This window comes from Equus asinus, chromosome 29 (assembly GCF_041296235.1).
Source record: "Equus asinus isolate D_3611 breed Donkey chromosome 29, EquAss-T2T_v2, whole genome shotgun sequence".
Classification (NCBI taxonomy): Eukaryota; Metazoa; Chordata; class Mammalia; order Perissodactyla; family Equidae; genus Equus; species Equus asinus.
In genome coordinates, this window is record NC_091818.1 from 46,140,470 (window position 1) to 46,156,490 (window position 16,021).

Consider the following 16,021-nt stretch of genomic DNA (forward strand, 5'->3'; position numbering starts at 1 on the left):
TCATATCCTCAAGCTCAGAGATTCTTTCCTCAGCTGTATGCAGTCCACTGATGAGCCAAAGGCCTTCTTCATTTCCAATGTGGCGTGCTTGCTCCCTAGCATTTCTTTTTGATCTTTCTTAGAGTTTCCATTTCTCTGCTGGCATTATTCATTTAATTTTTTTTTTAAGGTTTTCTTTTTCCTTTTTTTCCCCCAAAGCCCCCTGGTACATAATTGTATATTTTTAGTTGTGGGTCCTTGTAGTTGCGGTATGTGGGATGCCACCTCAGCATGGTTTGATGAGTGGTGCCATGTCCGCACCCAGGATCCAAACCAGCGAAACCCTGGACCACCAAAGCAGAGCGCACAAACTTAACCACTCGCACCCTACTCATCTAATCTTGCATGTTGTCTTTTTTGCTCTTGAACGCTCTCAGCATATTAATCAGGTTTTGTTTATTTGTTTGTTTTTGCTGAGGAAGATTAGCCCTGAGCTAACATCTGTGTCAGTCTTTCTCCACTTCATATGTGGGTTGCTGCCACAGCATGGCTGCAGAGTGGTATAAGTCTACACCCAGGATCTAAAGCTGTGAACCTGGGCCACCAAAGCGGAACATAATGAACTTACTACTATGCCATGGGGCCAGCCTCTTAATCCGTTTTTAAAAAATTCCTGATAATTCCAACATCCCCGCTCTATTGACACAGGTTCGGATGCTTGTTCAGTTTCTTCAAACTGTGTTTTTTTGCCTTTGAGTATCTACACTAAGTGGGCTTTTAGTAATGCAGTGGTAAGGTGTGGGGAGGGGACACTTCCTAGAGTCCTACGATTAGGTCTCAGTGTTTTGGCGAGCCTGTGCCCCTGCACCGTGAACTTCACACATGCTTCTCAGTTTTTATTTCCCCCATTAGGTGGGACAGGATGGCTAGAGTGGGCTGGAGTTGACTATTTCCCTTCCCCAGGTCAGTTAGGCTTTGATGAAACCCCAGCAAGTTAGGCTCTGGCAAAACAGCCTCTCTTGAGGACTGAGCTTATTAAGAACAGAACGCTCTGGTGTGTTTGAAAAAATCGTTCTTTTCCTCCTCCCGCTGTGGAAGCATGAGGGGATTTTTTCCCCAATATTCACTAGGAGGACCTGGTAGAGCTCCAGGAAGTAAACCTCATGACAGTGAGTGTGGGACCCTATGACTTGGTCTCCTGGAGTTTTAACTCAGACTTGTCCACCCTGAGCCTCTAGCAAACTGTCAGTCACATTCAGATTTTCTTACCCAGTACTGGTCCCTGCAGAGGTTACTGCTGGTGGGTTTTTGCTCCAGTAAACTATGATTCTGTCTGCCTTTTGTTTCTCCAATTTTTGTGGCAGCAGTTTGCTCTATGGCCTCACTTCTCTGATGGACCTCAGCAGATTTGTTGATTTTTCAGTTGCTTTTTACTTGTTATTAGGACAGAGTGGTGACTTCCAAGCATCTTTCATGCCCAACCAGAAACTGTAGAATTACAGGCTGTTACTGTTTAATTTTTATAAAAGCTTTATTGACATATAATTCACATACCATACATTTCATCCACTCAATGTGTACAGTTCACGGGTTTTGGTTTATAATATTAACTTTTTAAAAATGTGGTGAAGTATATTTAACATAAAATTTGCCCTTCTAACCATTTTTAAGTGGATAGTTCAGTAGCATTATTCATCTGTTGATAGAAACTTGGGTGGTTCCTACTTTTTGGATATTGTGAACAACAACTTCAACAAACACTGGCATATAAGTATCTGTGTAAATCTCTGCTTTCAATTCCTTTGGGTATATACCAAGAAGTGGAACTGCTGGACCATACAGTAATTCTATGCTTAGCCTTTTAAAGAATCACCAAACTGTCATCCACAGTGGCTGCACCATTTTGCTTTTTACCAGCAATGCATGTAAGTTCCAATTTTTCCACCTCTTAGCCAACATTTGCTATTTTCTGTTTGTTTGGGTTTTTTTATAGCCATCTTAGTAGGTGTGAAGCAGTGTTTCATTCATGGATTCCCCAATGACTAATGATGTTGAGCATCTTTATATGTGTTTATTGGCTGTTTGTATATCTTCTTTGGAGAAATGTCTATTTGAGCCCTTTGCTCATTTTTAAATTGGGTTGTCTTTTTGTTGTTGAGTTGTAGGAGTTCTTTATATGCTCTAGATATTAATCCCTTATCAGATATAAATTTTCCAAATATTTTCTCCCACTTTGTAGGCTGTCTTTTCACTTTCTTGATAACATTCTCTGATGCACAAAAGTTTTTAGCTTTGATGAAGTATAATGTATCTATTTTTTCTTTTATTGCTCCTGCTTTTGGTGTCATACCTAAGAATTTTCCTAAAGGTCATGAAGATTAACCCCTATGTTTTCGTCTAAGAGTTCTATGGTTTCAGCTCTTAAATTTAGGTCATTGATCCATTTTGAGTTAAATTTTGTATATGGTAGAAGAACTTCATTCTTTTACATGTGGATATCTAGTTATCCCAGCACCAATTTTTGAAGAGACTATTCTTTCCCAGTTGAACAGACTTGTCAAAAATCAGTTAGGCATAGATGTTATGTTTATTCCTGAACTCTAAATTCTATGCCATTAGTCCATATGTCTATACTTATGCCAGTCCCAAACTGTTTTGATTACTACAGCCTTGCAGAAAGTTTTGAAATAAGGAAGTGGGAGTCCTCCAACTTTGTTCTTTTTCCAGGCTGTTTTGGCTATCTAGGCCCCTTTGAAATTCCATATGAATTTCAAGATCAGCTTTTTCATTTTTTAAGGAAAAAAAGGAGGCCATTGGAATTTTCATGGGGGCTGCATTGAATCTCTATACTGCTTTGGGTAGTACTGACATCTTGACAATTCCATCTTCCCATCCACGAACACAAGATGGCTTTCCATTTACTTTGGCCTTAATTTCTTTCAGCCCTATTTTTTAATTTTCAGTGTACAAGTCTTTCACCTCCTTGGTTAAATTTATTCCCAGGTATTTTGCTCTTTTAGATGCTAATGTGAATAGAATTGCTTTCTTAATTTCCTTTTCTGATAGTTCATTGTTGGTATATAGAAATACCACTGATTTTTGTGTGTTGGCCCTATACCCTGCAACTTTGCTGAACTTACTAGTTCTAACAACTTTATTGTGGATTCTTTTGGATTTTCTAAAATAGCATCATGTCATCTGCAAATATAGTTTTATTTCTTCCTTTCCAATTTGGATGTCTTTTATTTCTTTATCTTGTCACATGCTCTGGCTAGAACTTCCAGTACAAAATTAAACAGCAGTAACGAAAGCGAGCATCTTTGTCTTGTTCCTGATCTTAGGGGGAAAACTTTCAGTGTTTGACCATTGAGTATAATATTAGCTTGGATTTTTAAAAAATGTCATTTATCATGCTGAGGAAGTTCCCCTCCAGCCCTAATTTTCTAAGAGTTTTTAACTTTAAAAGGTGCTAGATTTTGTCAAATGCCTTTCTGCACCAATTGATATGACATTTTTTTTTAAATGGCACCTGAGCTAACCTCTATTGCCAATCTTCTTTTTTTCCTTCTTTTTCTTCTCCCCAAGGTCCCCCAGTATATAGTTGTATATTCTAGTTGTGAGTGCCTCTGGTTGTGCCATGTGGGACGCCACCTCAGCATGGCCTGATGAGCAGTGCCACGTCCATGACCAGGATCCGAACCAGTGAAACCCTGGGCCACTGAAGCAGAGCGCACAAACTTAACCACTCAGCTGTAGGGCCGGTCCCATATGATCATATATTTTTTTTCCTTCATTCTACTAACGTGATGTATAACATTGATGAATTTTCTTATGTTAAACCACCTTTGCATTCCTGGTATAAAGCCCACTTGGTCATGGTGTCCATTTGTGTTCCCCCAAAATTCATATGTTGAAAACCTAATTCTCAAGGTAACGGTATTAGAAGGCGGGGCCTTTAGGAGGTGATTAGGTCATGAGGGCAGAGCCTTCATGAATGGGATTAGAGCTCTTACAAAAGAGGCCCCAGAGATATCCCCCGCCCCTTCCCCCATGTAAGACAGAACAAGAAGTCAATAGCCTGTAACTTGTTGGAGAGCCCTCACCCAACCATGCTGACACCCTGATTGGACTTCCCACCTCCAGAACTGTGAGAAATAAATTTCTGTTGTTTATAAGCCACCCAGTCTGTCGTATTTTGATATAGCAGCCCAAAAAGACTAAGACACTGGTTTTACCATCATCAAGGCAGTATCACCAAAAATAAAAAATATTTTAATCACAAGAAAGTAAAATGGACATATAGTCAGAAATAAGTCCATTAACATGAATAGATTTAGATTCATAAAAAGTATTCATTATGTTGTTTTTCATTTTTCTCATTTCACAGCCTAACTTATCTCTGATCTTTATCAGTCTCTGGACAGGTGTTTGCAATAAATCAAGGAAATAGTATTTACCTTAAAATTATAAAAACTGTTGAGTTACAGCCATATTTTAGTTAACCATATTTGGAAGTTATGAATAAGAAATCCATAAAAATTGAGACACACGAACTTTTCTTATTAATTTATACTTATGCTTTACAAAAATATACACTGTAATTACTGTGCTTTGAATAAAATTGAGCTGTGCATGACTAGTTACGTATACATGTTCATTAATTGTTAAAAACCTGGAATAAAAATTACTACACAGAATGTCAAGTTCTGGTAATAGCAGAATGGCAAAGTATTTGCCAATGAGAACTTGAAAAGCTGTACCAAAAACAAATATATCTGTTTGAAAGTAGCAAAGAACTAACAAGGTACTGAAACTTACAGAGTTAAATAGAGAAAAATAGAAAACCAAGAGTAAGCCTTGATTTGGAGTCATACTTCTATACAGGCACCTGACAATTCTGTAAGAGGCAGCTAAGAACATGAACAAAGCTTTCAACAGACACAAGGCTAAGAGGATAAAAAAACATTAGAATTGAGTGCCTACTATGGGAGGTGGGGGATATTATATCCCTCCAAACTGTAAGTTGACAAACGACAAGGCTACACCATAAGAGTAAGAGAGAACTGCAAAGAATTCAGTCCTTACATGTAAAAGAATTACCCAGCAATAAATGAAAGTATCCAATTAATACAAAATGAATAAACTACCATTATTCTCAAATTTCAAATCATCTTAACTGCTGATGGGATTAATGTGATCTAGGGTTACCAGTACTCCTGGCTGTCTGTCAAAAACAAACATAAATCCTTTCTGGATAACATCACCCTGAATCTTAATTTTTAAAAAATCCTATAATTTTTCATATACAGTATACGGGACACAAGTAAAAATAACCAAATACACAAAGAGGCAAGGCAGTATCACCAAAAATTAAGAAAAACAAAACAAAAAATAGAAAGAAATGTACAGGAGACATTCTAGATGATGCAGTTATCAGACATGGACTTTAAAACTATGCTTGCTATGCTCAAGAAATTAAAAGATTGATAATTTCAGCAGAGAACAAGAAACAATATAAAGAAGCTAAATGGAAAGGATAGAATTGAAAAACCACAATAACTAAAGCACCCAATGGATGAGTTTAACATCAGATTAGATACAGATGAAAAGAGAATTAGTAAACCAGAGGATTATTTTTCAAAAGAAAGAATCCAGAAGAAAGCATGGAGAAACAAGAGCATAAGAGATACATGGATATGATAATAAAGTTTAACTTATATTTCACCGCAATCCCAAGAATAAGAAAAGAAAGAATGGAGCAGAATCCACTTTCAAAGAGACAGTGGCTGAAAATTTTCCATAACTGACAAAACACATCAAACCAGATTCAAGAATCATTACCAGAAAGCAAAACCAGATGAATACAAAGACAACTACAACTAAGCACATCACAGAAAAACCGCTGAAAACCAAAGATAAAAAAGAAAACAATTCTATAACCAGAGGAAAAGTCATATTACCTTCAAAGGAGCAATAATACAACTGCAAGCTGACTTCTCAACCAAAACAACAGCAGTCAGAAGATGATGAAGTAATATCTTCAAAGTGCTCAAAGAAAATAACTGCAAATCAAAATTTCTATGCCTGCAAAAATGAAAGGTAAATAAGATATGGTTTATATAAACCAAGACTCCATCACCAGCAGTCTCACAGTACAGAAACCAAAGATGTTCCTCAGGCAGAAGGAAAAGAATCCCAGACAAAAACTCAGAACTGCAAAAAGGAAGAGCAATGAAAAGCGTACTTGTGGGTAAATCTAAATAAATATTAATTGTATAAAACAACAATGTCTCCCAGGTGTACAATACATACAGAACTTAGGCAGGAGGCAACAATTGCCTAAAGAATGGGATAAATGGGGTTAAAAGTGTTTAAGTTCCTTGCATTATCTGGGAAGAATAAAAGAATTTATGTGAGACCTTAATACATCAAGGACACAAGTTACTACCTCTAGAGTAATCAACAAAAGGATGCATAGGTACCAAGCTATGAGATGCAGAAAAGAGAATAATACAAAAAATGGTTTATCAACACCTTCACACCACCAACAAAGGCAAAAGAAAAAGGAGCAAGATGAATAAAACCCACATATTTTGATAACGGATTTAAACTCAAATACATCAGTAATTACATTAAATCTAAACAGGGTAGCTTCAATAAAAGACATCAATTTTGAGACTGGATTAAAAATAACAACCATAAAAACAAAAACCCAGCTACATGCTTTTTGCAGAAGACACATCTTACATATAAGGACACAGTAAGTTTGTAAAGAAAAGGATAAGTAAAAGAATCATGCCAAATTGTTATCAAAAAGAAAGCTGGGGGGCCAGGCCGATGGCCAAGTGATGAGGTTTGCACACTCTGCTTCGGCGGCCCAGGCTTCACTGGTTCAGATCCTGGGCACAGACCTACACGTTGCTCATCAAGCCATGCTGTGGCAGAATCCCACACAGAACTAGAATGACCTACAATTAGGATATACAACTATGTACTGGGGCTGTGGGGAGTTAAAACAAAAGGAAGACTGGCAACAGATGTTAGCGCAGGGCCAATCTTCCTCAAAGAAAAATGCTGGCATAGGTCATTTAAAAAAAAAAGAAAGCTGGCAAGAGGACAATAATGTAAACTATTACTAAGGAAAAAGAAGATCATTTTGTAATCATAAAAGATGCAACTTATTAGGAAATACTCAATTTTATGTACATAATCTCAAAACATATGAAGCAAAAACTGACAAAACTGCAAGGAAAAATAGACAAATCCACAGTTACAGTACGAGATTGTAACATACCTTTCTCAATAGCTGATAAAACAAAGAGAAAAATTACTAAGTATATAGAAGAATTACAAAAACATTTAACAAACTTGACCTAACCTCTGCAGCCAATAACCACAGAATGCACATTCTTTTCAAATGCACATTGAATGTTTATGAAATTGACCACATACTGGGTATAGCAAGCCTCAATAAATTTTAAGGATTGAAATCATACGTTCAGCTGTCTGCCCACATTAGAACTGAAAAAGAAATCAGTAACAAATTACCAAAAACATTCCTAAGTTTGGAAGCTAAAATAGCATATGGATTGATGAAAAAAATCACAAATAATGAAAGGAATGAAAAAAATGGAAATACGACTTATCAAAAGTTCTGAGATGTACTTAAAAGAAAACTTCTAACCTTAACTACACATACAAGAAAAGCGGGGAGAAGATGAAAAGCAATGACCTAAGCCTCCATATCAAGAAATTACAAGATAAAAAATTAAACCAAAAAAAATAGAAGGAAATTTCATACAAGTATATGTATATATACACATATTATAATGAACAGAAATCAATGAACTAGAAAACAAACATACAAAAGAGAGATTCAGTAAAAAGAAAAGTTGGAGCCAGCCCTGATGGCCTAGCGGTTAAATTCTGTGCTTGCCGCTTCAGCAGCCAGGGTTTGCTTCCCGGTCTTGGAACCAGGCCACACATCTGTCTGTGGCAGCAGCTCACATACAAGAACTAGAACAACTTACAACTAGGATATACAAGCATGCACTGGGGCTTGGGGAGGGGAAAAAAAAAAAAGAAAGATTGGCAACAGTTGTTAGCTCAGGGTGAATCTTACCCTGCAAAAAAAAAAAAAAAAAAGTTGATTCTTTGAAAAGGCAAACAAAATTGATAAACCCCTGGAGAAAGTACCAGACAACTACCAAAACAGACACAGGAAGAAACAGAAAACCTGAATAAGCCTATAACCACTGAAGAAGTTGGATCGATACTTAAAAATTTTCCCACAAAGAAAAAGTCCAGAACCAGATTGCTTCATCTTTGATTCTACCAAACATTTCAAGAAGAAAAAACAGCAATCTTACAGAAACTCTTTCTGAGAACAGAAAAAGAGGAAATATGTTGCACTTTGTTATATGAGATCAATATAACCCAGATACCAAAACCTGACAAAGGACATTGGGAGAAAATAAAGTTATATGCCTATCTCATTCATGATCATGAATGCAAAAATCCTAAACAAAATACCAGCAAATCAAATCCAGCGATACATAAGAACAACATAGCGTGATCAAGTTTGTTACAATCCTAGCAACACACCTATTAATGGAATAAAGGAAAACAATCATACAATCAGCTCAATAAATACAGAAAAACACTGGATAAAATTCTTCATCCATTCATAACAAAAACTCAAAGCAAAAGAGAAACACAGGGGAAACTCAATCTGAAAAAGGGTATCCACATAAAACCAACAGCAGAAAAATCATAATGAAATGTTGAAAGCTTTCTCTCTGCAAATGAGAATGAGTTAAGATACCCATACTCACCGCTTCTATTCAACACTGTATTGGAGGACCTCATCAGTGCAACAAGGCAAGAAAAAGAAATAAGATATATACAGACTGGAAAAGAAGAATTAGAACTGTCATTATTCAGCGACAACATGTTTCTATCTACAGAAAATTCCAAAAAAACCTACAGACGAATAATTAAAATTAATAAGTGACTTCAATAATATTGGTGGATATAAGATCTACAGAAAAAATTACTTATTTCTATATACTAGTAAAAAAAATGAGCAAATGAAAAAAATTTTAAGATATTATTTACAATGTCACCCAAAAAAGTCAGACCTAGGAATAAATCTAACAAAAGATATGCAAGATCTCTCTCCAGAAAGCTATAAAATATTGAGAAAAAGTAAAAATGACCTAGAGATACATTGTATTCACAGATTAAAAGATTAATGTTGTAAAAAATGTTAATTCTTCCCCAAAATGACTTACAAATTCAGTGCAACTCCATTCAATATTCTAGAGGAATTTTTCGTGTGGAAATTAACAAACTGATTCTGAAATTTATATGGAAAAGTAAACGGTCAAGAATAGCCAGTAACAAGTAAGATATAAACAACAAATAAGTAACAACACAATAACAAAGAAGATATAATTGGAAGATTTTATAACATATATTAAGATTTACTGTAATGCTAATGTAATTAAGACAGTGTCAAATAGGGACAAAAATACTCATATAAATTCATGGAAAGGAATAGAGAATCCAGAAACAGATCCATGCATATACGGACACGATTTATGTGACAAAGATGGCACTGCAGAGCAACAGATTTAAGATAACTCTTCCCATAAATATGCTGGGTCAATTAGACATCCACATGGGGAAAAAAAATCAGTCAACTCTTACCACACACAACAAAATGAACTCCCTGTAGATTATAAATATAAACATATAAGCTTCTAGAAGAGAAGATAATTGCAGACTATTTTCATGATCTCGAAATAGGGAAACATTTCTTACACAGGATACATACAAACACTAAATTGCTAAATAGGAACACATTAAAATTAAGAATTTGTTTATAAAGAGATATAATTAGGACAGTAAAAATTTAAAGACAATACCAAGTCAAAGCAAGATGTCAGCAAAGGGAATTCTTATACCCTGCTAATCAAAGTGTAAATTGGTACACTGCTTTGGAAAACAGTTTGAAATTACATATTAAAGTTGAACACTCTGTTCCTAGGTATATACACTCAACAGCAATGCAAGCCCCTGGTACCAGAAGACAGGAACAAGAACGTCAAAGAAGTAGTATTTGTAATAACCCAAAAGTGGAAGGAACTCAATGTCCACTATTAGTAGACTGGATAAATATATTATGGTTTAGTCATATCCTGAAACATAATAAAAACTACATAACAGTCAAATTGAATGAACTAGCTAAATGCAGTATACGCAGATGATTCTCCCTAAAGCCACTCACAAAATACATGATACCAAAACAAGTTTCAAAAATAGCTGAAGATTAGCCCTGAGCTGGCATCCGTGCTTATCTTCCTCTACTTTATATGTAGGACGTCTGCCACAGCATGGCTTGGTAAGCGGTGTGCAGGTCCGCACCGGGATCCGAACTGGCGAACCCTGGACTGCCGAAGTGGAGCACATGAACTCAACTGCTGCACCACTGGGCCAGCCCCAAAAAATTTTTTTAAAAAATAGCTGAACATCAGAGAAGATCTAAGATCAGAGAAGTGAGGGAATGGGGAATTATCCCCTACTCTGGATGGGACACATTCTGCAATGCTGTTAAGAGTCTGTCTTGACCTGGATTGTGATTATATGGGTATATTTATCTAGTGATCATTCACTGAACCATACGTCATGATAATGTGGAAATGTTCACTTTCCTATACAGACGTTATTCTTCAATTTAAAAGTTTTTAAAAGAAGGAGAAAGTAACACACAATGTAATTAATATCTGTATTCTATATTTAATCTAATGAAAACATTTGGTATTTAAGTAGAAATAGGTGTACACACATAATTTTGCACATAACTCTGAAGGAAAGAAACTGGGCCATATAAATCTGTAAGGGCTATTGGTAATTCTGTATTCCTTGCAAAAAGCCTTAAAAATTAACATTACTAGTGCCACAGCATTTCATCTAGATTGTATATTTGCCAATTAGAAATCTATTTACAACACAGATGTTAAAATAAAAGAAAAAGACACTGACTCATACACAAATAAAAGTGTAAGTCTGCATATCTGACTGCCTTTAAAACTAAGCCAGACTGAGCTTTTTACAAACAGATGGGACTGCTCATTCCCTGGAAATATCCACCTAAAGAGAGAGGGTAAAACAGTCCCCACAGAGATCTTCTGAGGTCAACTAAGGAATGGTGAAGACAAATCACTTGTTTGTCCTCCACCTATCTGTGTATTTTATACTCCTTCAACTGGAATGCAAAACTCTACTTTCAAGAAATTTTTGAATTAACATAATACTGCATCTATCCTTTAAGCGGTGCTTCCCTTTCTCTCCTTAGTAAAACTGAAATGCACCACAAAGAAGGAAGATGTGGGCTCAGAGCAAGGTGCCCAGTGATGATGGCCGGAGCCTCCAGAAACTGATCTGCCCAGAAAAAAGCTCTTACTTGGAAAACCTCAAAGTAAGGGTGCTTTGTGTTCATTTAATCTTTCAGCTTCACGTTTGAAGACCTGAATCCATGCCTAGAAGGAAGGGGAAGCCTTTAAAATGTATACATTGCATTTAATCCCGGGCATATGACTGTTAGATCTGTAAATGGACCAGTTAATTTAAAAGACTATCACTTAAAAATTCAATGGAGTTATTAGGGAAATAAAAAGCAAAACTACAGTGAGATACCACCTGACACCCATTTGGATGGCTACTATAAACAAAACAAAACACCAGAAAACAAGTGTTGGTGAGGATGTGGAGAAATTGGCACTCTTGTGCACTGTTGGTGATAACGTAAAATAGTGCAGCCCCTGTGGAAAACAGTACGGTAGTTCCTCAAAAAATGAGAAATACAATTATGATATGATCCAGCAATTCCACTTCTGGATATACACCCAAAAGAATTGAAAGCAGGGTCTCAAAGAGACATATGTACACCCATGTTTATAGCAGCATTATTAACAATAGCTAACCAATAGCTTTAAAAAGGAAGAAAAGTCTGCAATATGCTACAACATGAATGAACCTTTAGGACATTATGCTAAGAGAAATCAGCCAGTCACAAAAAGACATATACTGTATGATTCAACTTACATGAGGTACTTAGAGAAAAAATCAGAGAGACAAAGTAGCATGGTTATTGCCAGGGATTGGGGAGGAGGAGAGAATGGGAAGTTACTGTTTAATAGGTACAGAGTTTTTGTTTTACAAGGTGAAATGAGTTATGGAGATGAATGGTGGTGATGGTTGCACAACAGTGTGAATATACGCGGTACCAGTGAAATATACATTTTAAAACCATTAAGATGGTAAATTTTATGTGTATTTTACCACAATAAAAAAAAATTTTAATGGTTTTGAATGTCAAAAAAGGAGTCTTTTAATAGATTCTTGTTTTTTTAAATGTCTTTCACAACAGTCTCTGCAATAGTCATTTACTGTCAGTAGACTCATTTTTTTATTAAGGGTACAGATGATTATATTTGAGTTTTAAAATCCTATTTTATACATATGTATTTTTTTAAGATTGGCGCCTGAGTTAACATCTGTTGCCAACCTTTATTTTTTTATTTATTTTACTTCTTCTCCCCAAGGCCCCCCGGTACACAGTTGCATATTGTAGCTGTAGGTTCCTCTGGTTGTGCTATGTGGGATGCCGCCTCAGCATGGCTTGATAAGCAGTGCCATGTCCGCGCGTGGGATCCGAACCAGCGAAACCCTGGGCCGCCAAAGCAGAGCACATGAACTTAACCACTCAGCCACGGGGCCGGCCCCTAAAATCCTATCTTAAAGTTACATCACTTTCACCACATTTAATTAGTCTTCATTACTAGCAAAACCATGATCCAAGTTTGGGTGGATGCACCATCCAACAACAGCCAACAAGCAACCTCCAGAACGGCAATGCAATTTAGCCCACGATTAAAAAAGGAGTGCACAATCTTTGCAGAAAACATGTAAAAAGCAGCAAGTGTAATATTTTTGCTGATTTTATGCCTCATGGAATTTTATATATTTAACAGCCCACTTTCAAGAGAAATAATAATACTTAGCCATAAAGATAAATACATATAGAATCTAAGATTCCTTTTAAATGACATGTCTTGCCAAAGACTGTCGGGCTGGAGTCTAAATATCTGTATTTTTTTAACTTCACTAATGATCCTGGAAGGATATGAGAAATTCTGATGGGCAACGAATGTAGAGTCTATATAAATTCTGTCTATATTGATAAAAAATACAACAAACACTAAACTGTGTCAGTGGCAGAGTAATGACAGAATTTGTCATACTTAATTTTTTTTTTAAAGATTGGCACCTGAGCTAACAACTGTTGCCGATCTTTTTTTTTCTTTTTCTGCTTTTTTTCCTCCCCAAATCCCTCTAGTACATAGTTGTATATTTTAGTTGTGGGTCCTTCTAGTTGTGGCATGTGGGACGCTGCCTCAGCATGGCCTAACGAGTGGTGCCATGTCCGCACCCAGGATCTGAACCAGCAAAACCCTGGTCTGCCAAAGCAGAGCGCGTGAACCTAACCACTTGGCCACGGGGCCGGCCCCTAAGTTTAGCTTTAATTTAGTCCATTAGCCAAGGCTTTGAACCACGGTTATTTTACCTATATCTTTCTTTCACATTCATTCATTTGGTCACAATCACTTACTGCAGACCTCTGGGCACTAGGCTAGACACTGGAGACAAAGATGCTTCTGTCAGGCACAGTTGAGCCCTCAAGATGCTCACGGTCACAGACCTGTGAGCAGGGGCCACACAAGGGAGCTACAGAGGGCAACTTATCCTGGGTGGGAGGGCAGAGTGAGGAAAGAAGGGCTGGCTGCATTTACATGTCAACGTCAGTCAAGTATTAAAAATAACTGTGATAAACACCATATTTGCAGAACTGTACTCAGCCAAACACACTCAAAACCAATCCTTAATATTCTTATCTGAATCTGCAGAATCAGTAGAGTAGCCACAACTATCTTGCATGCCTCTGTTTACTCTCACTGTGCATAAAAATCAACGGCCATGTTCCCTCATTCCTATCTCTCTACCACAAATCCTCACCCCCACCATTTTCATAAGCCATAGTCAGAGCCCAAACCATCCCTGACAACCACCACAAAAAATCCTCCTCAGTTGCTATTAGCCAGGAAAGGAAATAAAATATCGTGTACACAAATTTGAGCTATAGCCATCTACAAGCAAGAAGAGCAAATCTGACTTCACCAAAGGTTAAGAAGGAAGACAGGCGTAGGGGTAAAGAGAAGGTGGGACGGGAAGACAGAGGGAGCAGGATGGGGGAGGGGGTAGGAGAAGGAGGAGGCAAAGAGGGAAGGGGAAGCAAGGGGGAGAGGAGAGGGAGGGGAGAAGGGGGGGAAGGGGAGTTGAGAAAAAGCAGCAAAAAAAAGAAAAAAAGGAAAAAAAAAAGAAAAAAGGAAAGCAAGGCCAACAGCATCTTTGGAAAATAATGGGTTTTTAAAGATATCCCTGGCTACAGCATGCAGAATGAGAGGAGAAAAGATGACATGGACTTGATTTTGGACTAGGAATGAGGGAGAGGTGAGTGTCAAGGTTTCTGGCTTACACAGCATGTTGTTCTGGGGCGTTTTCAATTGAGATAAGGAATTCAGGATGAAGACCAAGTTTGCAGAATGTAGTGAGTGGTGTGGCACTGGTTTTGGACCGATGAAGTTTTAGGTATCTTTTAGACATCCAAGGGGAGATACCAAGTAGGCACAGGGAGAGGGAGCTGAGGAGCTGAGAGCATGTACTGAGACAGACAAGTGTGAGTTACCTACACAAGCACACTAACTAAAACCATCATTGTAGACTAGACTGCCCAAGAGAGGACATGGTAGAAAGAGACCTTGGACAAGTCTTGAGAAACCCAACATCTAATGATTAGATGACTAAGATTAAGGTTATTTATCCTGAGGAGAGGAGGCACGACCCAAAGACTAGGAGCAAACCCAGGAGAGCTCTTTACAAAAGTCAGTGACGACAGGATTTCAAGAAGTGCGGGGTGTTGCTGAGAAGACAAAAAGCAAAAAGAATTGGAAAATGTCCCCTAGATTTAGCAAAATGATGGTCACTGATGACTTTAGCAAGAGCTATTTTGGTTAAATAACAGATGCCAAAACCAGATCAGAGCAGATTAAGGTTAAGTGGGAGATGAAGAACTTAAAACAGGGAAAGAGCTAGATGGAGAAGAAGCTGGAAAGAGATGAAAGATCACACGAAGGTCTGTGGTTTATTCAAATTTTATTCTCATTTTAATTAAAATAAATACACGTATGACTTTAAGTCAAATAGTCCCAACTCTCCCTACCCTAACTCTGCTACCTTAAGGCAATCACTGTCAACTACAAAATATAAAGGTATTTTTTGTTTGTATTCTTAATTTGACTCTTATTTTGTGCTTTTACTAAGTAATCTGAGTCATGTCCTGGATATTTATGAAAACCCAGACCAAACAATCAGAAATCCTCCATTCCACAAATATGTTACCTCTCAAAGGAATATAATCCACCAGTCTACCTCTAAATTTATGGTTTTCACATTATCTGAAGGTTAGGGAACTAGCTGTTTTGCTTTGCTGAATTAAATAAGGGCCTTTAAGCTAAAGTATGTGTCATATTTTGAGTAGCATATTTATGTTAAAAAATTAATCACATGAAAAAGGATTTTCCACTAAGTTATAGTTACATGACTCGTGTAAGTAAAACAATAAAATACAGGAATGCCTAGTTTATCCTTATTTAAAAATAAGATGTATAAATCTTTCAAATAAGTGGTTTAAGAATTACAAATTTCTTAATACACTGTGATTGGAAATCTAACATATATGAGACACAGCCACACATGCTTAAATGGCATATATAGCAAATACATATTTTCTTAACAACCCGAGGTCATCATCTTCCACAGGGATATATCAACACCTGAGTTTTGTAACAAAGGAGCTGCCTTGCCCCTACACCAGGGTTCTTAACCCCAAGGCTATCGTGGGACTCTGTTGCGGGGCTGT

At 37.1% G+C, this 16,021-nt stretch overlaps 1 protein-coding gene across 47 annotated transcripts in view; it reads right to left on the minus strand.

Moving 5' to 3' along the window:
• The window catches only part of ZMYND11 (zinc finger MYND-type containing 11), a 117,231-nt gene that overhangs the window by 83,753 nt on the left and 17,457 nt on the right, over positions 1 to 16,021 (minus strand). For 3 of the 47 annotated variants that reach the window (XM_070501217.1, XM_070501209.1, XM_070501200.1), the window contains one exon: positions 8,814 to 8,888. The exons of 41 other annotated variants lie outside the window; for them this stretch is intronic. The gene's annotated coding sequence lies outside the window, so the exon portion shown is untranslated. Of the gene's footprint in view, positions 1 to 5,939; positions 6,064 to 8,813; positions 8,889 to 9,272; positions 9,965 to 16,021 lie in introns of those variants that run through there. 3 more of the 47 variants (XM_070501208.1, XM_070501199.1, XM_070501213.1) reach the window with 2 other exon arrangements.